Source organism: Olea europaea, chromosome 6 (assembly GCF_002742605.1).
Source record: "Olea europaea var. sylvestris chromosome 6, O_europaea_v1, whole genome shotgun sequence".
Taxonomy (NCBI): domain Eukaryota; kingdom Viridiplantae; phylum Streptophyta; class Magnoliopsida; order Lamiales; family Oleaceae; genus Olea; species Olea europaea.
The window spans coordinates 28,338,668-28,348,870 of NC_036242.1; the positions used below are offsets into that span (position 1 = coordinate 28,338,668).

At 35.5% G+C, this 10,203-nt stretch overlaps 1 pseudogene; it reads left to right on the forward strand.

Annotated features, from left to right (window-relative positions):
• Nucleotides 1-10,060, forward strand: part of LOC111395352 — a 39,384-nt pseudogene extending 29,324 nt beyond the window's left edge.
• The last annotated feature ends 143 nt before the right edge of the window (nt 10,061-10,203 follow it).

The window sequence follows — 10,203 nt, forward strand, 5'->3', positions numbered from 1 at the left end:
GTAATATGGTATGATTTTTTTATTTCTTCTTTGTCGCTCTTTCTCTTCTTTCCATCAATTCATGCACAATGGACAATTAATATTTTAATTTATGAATTTCTACTAAACTGGAACATCGGAAAGATATCTTATTTGATCCTTGTGTATGCATCATGGTGTGATTGTCTGTTAGCCTTCAAAAAGGGAAATATTTCGATTGAATGCAATTGTTTTAATTAAGTGTGAATTGGACTTCACAAAGACGATTTATCCAAACATGTCAACATCTGTTGGTTGGGCATGGACCAGCGCAAAGTGAATGTACTTGCAAGAGAGTACTGCGATGACATAAAAAGGAAAAACAAGCCTGTAATACTATCCTACCGCAAGCATTCTCTAGACTCTTAACTCTATGTACCAGATGACATTTTTCTTCAGTTAATATTCACTATTATTTCCTATTTACTTTTGCATGCAGATATGTTCCCTGGTTTGCAGGAAGTTCAAGAAAAGATGTCAAAGAGTGATCCATCATCTTCCATATACATGGAAGATGAAGATGTATTACCTCATCTGTGAAAAGAAATGATAAAATTTTTTCATTTGAGTGTTGTTTAGTACCGAAGCTTAGTCTTAGTTTTTTTGGCAATGTTCATATGAATTTGTAGTTTTATTGCTTCCGTCAATGATATTAGTGTGTCCACAAGCTGAAGTGAATGTGAAGATAAAGAAAGCATTCTGCCCTCCAAAGGTGGTAGAAAAGAATCCATGTCTTGAGTACCTCAAGTATATTATTTTCCCATGGTTTAATGAGTTCGAGGTTGAGCGAAATGCGGATAATGGTGGTGATAAGTGAGTTACTCTTATTTCTATTGATCTTGAGAAATATTGTTCATTTCCTCTGTGTTTTATTTATGGCGGTGTATTTTACCTGTATAATTCTAGTTGATTGAAATATTTTTCATTTTTATTTATAAACAAGGTCACAATGAATAACTTGCACTGTTATCATTTTAAATATGTTTCTCTGCCATGTTATACTTCCATATGTTGGTCACACTACTTTTTGAATTGAATTCTTTAATATGCCATGTGTTTTATATTTGCTATTTCTTATCTCAGGTCCTTCAAGAGTTTTGAGGAACTATCATCTGATTATGAAAGTGGGGAATTGTATCCTGAGGACCTCAAACCAGCTCTAGCAAAAGCACTTAACCAGATACTATAGGTACTAGATATAATCATGCTCTAACTACTATATTATAGTCATGTTTAAGTTTTGTTTTAACAATATCAAGAATGAGAGTGGTCATATTTATCGTTATACAATAAAATAGGCTATCAATATGAATTACTAATGTACCCTCGTATTGTGATGGAATTTCTTGACCATCATATATACTATATTATAGCATATATATTTGGAGACAATGACGTCTTGGTATAAAAAAATTATACTAGATATTAAAAGTTTGATTCATATGTGCAATCACTATTGTCATTTGTTTCTTTTAAAAATATGCGTGCTTTGTGTGTTAGGTGTCACGATGCTGAAGTAAACATCCACAATTGATAATCTATTCCAAAACGAAAGGAAAATAGTTTGAATGATTATTTCTTTACCACGGAAACCAGCTGTTATGAGAAAAAAGTAATGAAATAATAAGTGAAAAAAATAATAAGGTTGGAGCCATTATTTGAGATCTATTTTTCACTGAAGGTTTGAAGAATCTTAAAAGAGTTTACCTTTCGTGACTATTCATTAAAATTTGTATAACTTTCTCCATTTTCCCCTTTTTTAACTCGTGTATGGGTTTGTTTCGGCTTTTGTTTTTGCTTTCTGTAGAAGAGTTTCCTGAGAAAGTTTCCTTTATTTTGTTTGGAAATTAGTTTCTACAAGAACTCTGATTATGCCCAAAGATTAATGCGATGATTGTAGTACAGCTTTGGGATGTCATATCAACAGGGAGATGAACAATTATTTAAAGGATCAAAAGTTTAGGGGTTTTGTCGTGATTTGTGTGAAAATAATTTGTTGATTGGAATAAATTGAAGTAAAAGTTTAATATCAATATATGAAGTAGTGAAGCGTCGGAATTTCCTCGATTAGATTGGTTCAATCATTGTCAATTTTTGCATGAAAATACTCAATTAAAGTTTTTCATCCCAACACTTTAATTGGAAAATTTAACCTTCAAACCTATTCAATTCCACAATAATTTCCCAAACCTAGATTTATTTCATAATATAATTCCGCAATAATCCATTGAAATTAGATCCAAAAGTGATTATATACATCAAGCATATAATGGTAAAGAATCACATCAATAGGAGATTTAAGATTGAAATTCAATAAGTACTTCAATTATTCGAAGGAAAAAACGTGATTGAATTCATGAAAATTTAATACAAATTAAACCAACCTCAAAACATGTTCATAAGAATAAGAAATCTAAATATAGAATTGTTTAACAATGAAAGAACACATTTAAGCAAGAAAAGACAAGAAAATTCCCAAATCTAATTGAGTTCCTTCGTGGCTTTACCAATAAGTTTAGTTCTCTATGGATTTCTTGAGCCAAAAACCAAAGAAAAGTGATAGATAATGAATGGTCGGCATTCTGGTCGAGATTAGGGTTTGAAAACGTGTGGAAACCGTATTTCCATAAGTGGTTAAGTTGATTAAGGAAACAGAAATTTCGACCTCGAGGAATAACCATGTGACCAAATGGTTATAAGTGTTGCGATCGCATGGTAGAAACATTTTGGCCTCTGAAATTCCTTGGAGGTGCTTGTGCGATCGCATGGATTTATAGCCATGCGGTCGCATGGTTATTGCCATTTTCTTCGCCGGACAACTTTTAGTATTTTAGCTATAAATTTCTCTTTCGATGTCCGATTGAGGTGATTCAGGTTGTGTTGGAAAGCGTATGCAAAGGATACCACTTTGATTTTGACATTATCTTCTAGATCGATCGTTTTCCACGTCAAAAATAGGTCCCAATATAAGGCTGAAAATCGATGCGTAACTTTTTCAATTGGAAATTGATTTGTGAAGATGTTTTGGTCATATTTCACTTCTTTTGACTTCAAATTACACCCAATTGACTTCTAGATTTCTTGAATCATCATTCCATTGCCCGTCTCATTATCAATTGTTTACAACTTGGTCCCTGAACTTTCACTTTCTTCCATTTTGGTCTTTTTTCGCTCTTTTCTTCTAAATTTCAACTTTTCTTCCAAAATGCTACCTGAATCAAAGTATAAGTATAATGAGTGCATTTTGGTATCAAATAGTAACACCAATGCAATAATTAAGAGGGAAAACTATGATATTTTGCACTCTTATCACACCCCTAATTTGCTTATTACTAGTCCCCATCAATTTAATGCAAAACGAGCAAATGAATAGTTGGTCAATGATACAAAAAAATTAGTAAGTTTCAATTTAACCACATGCCATGTCCCTTTCGAACTCAACACCACAAGAATTTAACAATGACGTGATCATCGAGATATCAAAAACACTTGCCAAATGTGCAGCAAGCGAACATTGATTTTATGATAGGCATACCATCAAATGAAAATTCATCACTTTCTTACCACAATCATACTTGGGATCAAAATGGTCAACGTAAAGGGTTGTAATGTGGTTTGGTTAGGTTATATGAAAATGAGAATATAAAGACTCAAGGACTTCCAAGCATGTAGCTAGGTATCTAATCAAGCATCTCGATAGATTACATCTTTTGATCGATAGACTCTTCAATATTTCAACCCCAAAATCAATAAATTTTCTCTTTTTTTTTTGTTTTTGTTTTTGTTTTTGTTTTTTAGGGGTGTTTTTTCTTGAGCACATACTAACTCTTGTCATTTTATTTTTCACAAATAAGCATTCAAGTAAAAAGTTGGGTAAATACGTGGATAGACTATACTCTAATATGGAGAAGTATGTATAACATGGGTGTATGAAGAAAAGGCTATACATGTATGTATGGCTCAACAAGGCTACTAGGGATTGTAATTATTGAAAAAAAAAAGGCTTTAAAGGCTTATATGTTAATCCTAAATTGACCTTCATCATTTTCCAAGTAACTTACCATCTTACCACAAACTATATATTCTCAAAAGAGTTTCCAATTCACAAAATCAATGAATGCTCATTGCTATTGTAGTACAAGGTGGCTCTCGATCCTCATTAACTCACAAGAAAATTTCAGCAAGAAACTACTCTAGCTACATATATTAAACTATTATCTTACCACAAAGCTTGTGTGCACAAAATGATTCAGGAAATGTCTCAACGTCTAGACTCACACGAACAATATCAACTCCTAGTGGCATATTTCGTCATTCAACAACATGTAGTGAATTAGGGACTTAAAAAAATTTAGACCAAAAAATCCATGTAAATCATGCAATTCACAACAAAATTTAAGTTAAACTCTCCCCCCAACTAAACATTGTATTGTCCTCAATGCAAAAACATATTTGCCAAATAAAGGTAAGAAAAGATGTCACCTAAGTGCCGAAGTGAATCACATGAGTTGAAGTATAAAAAGTCTGAAAGTTTTCAATGGAATGAGTGATGCAGAAAATGAAAATAAAAGGAATGCAATGAATAATGCATGGACTAAACCTAGAGAGAATGCATAAAAGAAAATAAAAAGAAAGTGAAGGGAACGAACTCCCTTTGGGTTGCCTCCCAAGCAGTGTCTTTGTTTATTGTCGTTGGCTCGACTCAATATTGCTTTCTTTCACCCGCATGTAGTCAGGGAGTTGTTAATTTTCCTTGCATTGCACCAAGCTCATTGGAGGTAAGCACCGGTGATGCTCCATAATCCTGCAAATCATCAAAAGCAACACAAATATTAGCATATTCACCATCATCATATCCTATCAGAATTTTAGAATTCGAAATGAAAGAGTTTAAAAGGTCAGGGTTAGGGTCAGGTCAATAATCGCAGGTGCTTTCTCCTAAACGAGTGCATCAATCATGAATGTTTGATGACACTCGTCATTCTCCCCAGGTTGCTTCATGATATGAAAGATGTTGACGTCTAGAGTCATATTCCCAAATGATAGTTTCATTAGACCGTTCCTGCAATTGATAAGAGCATTAGCTGTGGTAAGAAAAGGTCTACCAATAATTATAGGAATTTTGGAGTTAACATTTACATCAACTTTTAGGTCCAAAATCAAGAAGTCAACAGGGTAGTAAAATTTATCAACTTATACCAACACATCCTCAACTATTCCCCTAGGCCTAATAGTGGATCGATCAGCTAATTGTAAACATACTGATGTGGGTTTCATTTCTCCTCGCCCTAACGACAAGTAAATATCATACGGCATGATGTTGACACTAGCTCCGAGATCAAGAAGGGTTTGTGAAATCACATGTTCCCGATGATGCAAGAGATAGTAGGACAACCAGGGTCCTTATACTTTGGTGGGATCTTTTGCTCAATCATAGCACTCACATGTTTAGTCAAGAAAGCAGTTTTCTTGACATGGTGTTTCCTCTTCACTGTGCACAAGTCTTTTAGAACTTTAGCATATGTGGGAACCTAAGAGGTCACATGTAGGAGAGGTAGATTGATTTTTACTTGTTTTAGATGCTCTAGGATTTCACTATGTTGGCCGATGGATTTTGAGGTAGACTTGAGAGCTTGAGAGAAAGGCACTCTAGATGGATTTCTCACTACCTCCTCATTAGGAGTACTCTCTTTTGAATTGCTAGGGTCCTTTTCATCTTCCCTAGGTTTGGGGGTTGGTTCAATAACCTTACCGAACCGAGTGGTTATGGAATTTACTTCTTTAAGATTTCTTTCTCCTAACCTTGAAGTTTGTGCCATGTGTTGCCTCCTAGGGTTTGGTTGAGCCTGTGCTGGAAATTTTTCACGTTCTCCTACAGCTAAGGCATTAGTTAGTTTGGACATATGAGATTTTATTTCCTTATTTTCTTCAACAATTTGGGTGATCATAGTCTCAAACTTTTGGTTAGTCTTACTCTGTACCTCTATGAATGTATGTAGAGTATATTCTAAAGAGTTCCTAGAGGACATGGGTTGATATGGAGGTGCAATATGAAGTTTATTTGGCTGGCCTTCAGATTTCCAGCTGAGATTGGAATGGTTCCGCCACCCTGAATTATATGTCTTGGAGTAAGGGGTGTTGGGCTTTTGATATACGCCTAAAGCATTACAGTGTTCCTCATAAAGTCCCCTCATCTCTGTATAAGTAGCACACTCTTGTGCTGGATGATCCGTGCCACCACACACAAAACAAAACTCTTCAGACTCAACATGGGAAACAACATGTGTAGGTTTTAAATCTTTAGCACGTAAAGCTTCTAATTCTCTAATGAGGCTTTCTATCTTGGTTCTAAGGTTGTCTTCCTCCCTAAGGTGATAAATGCCGGTGCTAGTAGAGTTTCCCTGAGGTCGTGACCTATTGGTGCTATCGGAGGCATTAGGTCCAGTCCAAGTGTGAGCCTTTTCAGCTAAGTCGTTTAGATACTCTCTGGCTTCATCTGGATCTTTTTGTAGAAATTTACCATTACACATCATTTCCAAAAATTGGCACTCCCTAGGTAATAATTCTTCATAAAAGTAACTCACAACACGCCAACTTTCATAACCATGGTGGGGGCAAAGAATTTGCAATTCTTTGTATCTTTCCCACGCTTGATATAAAGTTTCTTTGTCCTTTTGGACAAAAGAAGAATTTTTTTAAAGCAGTTGTTTTATGATGGAGAAAGTATTTGCCAAAGAATGCTTGGGTCATTTCAGCCCAATTCCCAATCGAACGTGGTCACAGTGAATACAACCAGCTTTTTTCTCGTTCTTTGAGTGAAAATGGGAAAAATTTTAGCCTGATTGCATCCAATGTACCATGTTGATTGTGGAAGGTTCCTATCACCTCTTCAAACTCCCTAATATGCACGTATGAATTTTCACTTTCAAGACCATGAAAATTGGGAAAAATTTGAATCATTCCCGATTTTAGGTCCATACGTGGCATGTTAGGTGGAAACATGATGCATGATGGTGTAGATGTTCATGTGGGGTGAAGGTAATCATGCAAGGTCCTATAGGGTGCATAGCCCTACTCACTATCAGACATTGTGTTGTGGAGTGTGATATTCGTGCCAACAGATGCAGTATCAAAAAGAGGGGTAGAAAGTGATTCAAACACTAGTTGAGACCTCACAACAAATCGCCATCGCTCGTCTCGAAGCCTGTTCATAAAATACAAAAAAATTAAACTAAATGAGAAAAACAAAATAATTAAGAAAATAAACTAAACTAACTAAAAGAATGTAAAAAAGAAACGAAGTCATCCTTTTGCTCGAGAATCCTTCAAGTATTTGAACCGTTTCCTCGGCAACGGCGCCAAAATTTGATTACGCCCAAAGATTAACGTGATGATTGTAGTACAGTTTTGGGGTGTCGTATCCACAGGGAGATGGGAAATTATTTAAAGGATCAAAAGTTTAGGGTTTTTGTCGTGATTTGTGTGAAAATAATTTGTCGATTGAAATAAATTGAAGTAAAAGTTTAATATAAATATATGAAATAGTGAAGCGTCGAGATTCCCTCGATTAGATTGGTTCAACTAATGTCAATTTTTGCATGAAAATACTCAATTAAAGATTTTCATCCCAATACTTTAATGGAAAAATTTAACCTTCAAACTATTCAATTCCACAATAATTCCCCAAGCTTAGATTTCTTTCATAATATAATTCCACAATAATCCATTGAAATTAGATCCAAAAGTGATTATATACATCAAGCATATAATGGTAAAGATAGGGATGTCAAACGCTCGACTCGTTAAAACTTGGCTCGTAGGCGGCTCAGGCTCATCAAATGACGAGCTCGAGCCGAGCAGGGGGCTCGATCCCACGAGCCAAGCCTGCTCGGCTCGTCGAGCCCACGAGCGATGCCCACAAGCCATTTTGACGAGCCCATGAGCCGTCCAAAAATATGAAAATTTTAAAAAAAAAGGTGCAAAAAAAAAACACGAGCTTGTGGGCCGAGCCGAGCTCGTCCCCGAGCAACGAGCCAAGCTCGAGCTTGCCTCACCACAAGCCCGAGCTGAGCTCGTGGGTTAAAGGGCCGAGCCGCCATCACTAGGTAAAGGATCACACCAATAGGTCACACCAATAGGAGATTTAAGATTGAAATTCAATAAGTATTTCAATTATTCGATGGAAAAAAACGTGATTGAATCCATGAAAATTTAATACAAATTTAACCAACTTTAAAACATGTTCATAAGAATAAGAAATCTAAATCTAATATTGTTTTACAATGAAAGAACACATTTAAGCAAGAAAAGACGTGAAAATTCCCAAATCCAACCGAGTTCCTTCATGGTTTCACCAATAAGTTTAGTTCTCCATGGATTTCTTGAGCCAAAAACCAAAGAAAAGTGATAGATAATAAATGCTCAGGATTAGTGTTTAAAAACGTGTGGAAATCGTGTTTCCATAAGTGGTTGAGTCGATTATGGAAACAGAAATTTCGACCTTGAGGAATAACCATGCAACCGCATGGTTATAAGTGTTGCGGTCTCATGGTAGGAACATTTTGGCCTCTAGAATTCCCTGGAGGTGCTTGTGCGACCGCATGGCTTTATAACCATGCGGCCGCATGGTTATTGTCATTTTCTTTGCCGGACAATTTTTAGTATTTTAGCTATAAATTTCTCTTCTGATGTCCGATTAAGGTGATTCAAGTTGTGTTGGAAAGCTTATACAAAGGGCTACAACTTTAATTCAGACATTATCTTCTAGATCGATCGTTTTTCATGTCAAAAATAGGTCCCAATATAAGACTGAAAATTGATGCGTAACTTCTTTCTTTTCTTCTAAATTTCAACTTTTCTACCAAAATGTTGCCTGAATCAAAACATAAGTACAATGAGTGCATTTTGGTATCAAATAGCAACACGAATGCAATAATTAAGAAGGGAAAATTATGATATTTTGCACTCTTATCAAGCTCTTATTCGAAATGTGCTTCTAGAGAAAATCACAGCCTCCCACTTGAGCATGTTCTATTCTCTCGAATCATGTGATTATATGGATTTTAACTGTTTACAATTGTCAAATAGTTTCATATCCAAGATGTCCACCTTTTTGCACCTACCTCAATCGCAAGCCCACTGTAGAGCCTGGGTTCTTGTACAAATTTCATTGATCTGCATCATATATAGTCTGTCTATATGTGTCGCATTGATGATATCGTGATAGGCTGGTGATATGTTTTGCTTCTACGTGTATACATGTCTTCATGTGTCGCTTGAAGTCTAAATACTGTTATTGCACTTATTTATTCGTATTGGCAAAAATAAGTGGCAGTTTGCATTGCATATGATATCAAATATCTATTTTCTTTCTTTCATTTTGTTTTTCGGGTATGTGAGAGGAATAAACCAACTATTAGAAAGTCAACTCTTTCAAACACTATAATAGGTTTTTTAAGCCTTGATATTTTATTTCACTGTTGTCCAACTTTGAGATGGTGCTGCATCTAGCCATTTGATCCCAAGCTTCATTTTATTGAAATAATTCAAGAGGGTATGGTTTGAACTCATAATTTTCAGGAGTTAAATATATAGCACTTTTGCGTACTAATGTCCATCTATTTGATATACTGAGCTAGGATTCCTTGGACGCTTTCTCAGGAAAACTTCTATTTCTCTATCAATAGCGTCTGATTAATTCATCGTGTCTTCCCTTTGCAGCCTGTAAGAGATCATTTCAAGAATGATCCGAAGGCTAAAGAGCTAGTGAAACGTGTGAAGGTATGTGTTTGGGCCCTTCATTTACTTTGCCAGGAATGGACTGCACATGCACAACCTTAAAGGATAGTTGAAATTATTATTTATATTCATCTCCAAAGGTCCAAGAAAAGCTTGCACTTGATTGCTAAAGCTATTTTTATTCAAGCTTATGGGCAATGTTGCCCTCAATACTTCACCATTTTCAGTGCATATATTTTCACGCCTTTATAATTGATGTTCTTGATGTTTCTGTATCATCCAGAGCTACAAGGTAACCAGGTGATATGAACTGCAATCGATGAAGGGCGCTCTTTGAAAGATGCTAGTTCATTGCGTCCTTTTATTGAAGAAATGATTTGTTTTATATCGTTGGGTTATTTCGTGGATTTTGTCAGTCAATAAATCCATATAGTTTCATGTTAGTTG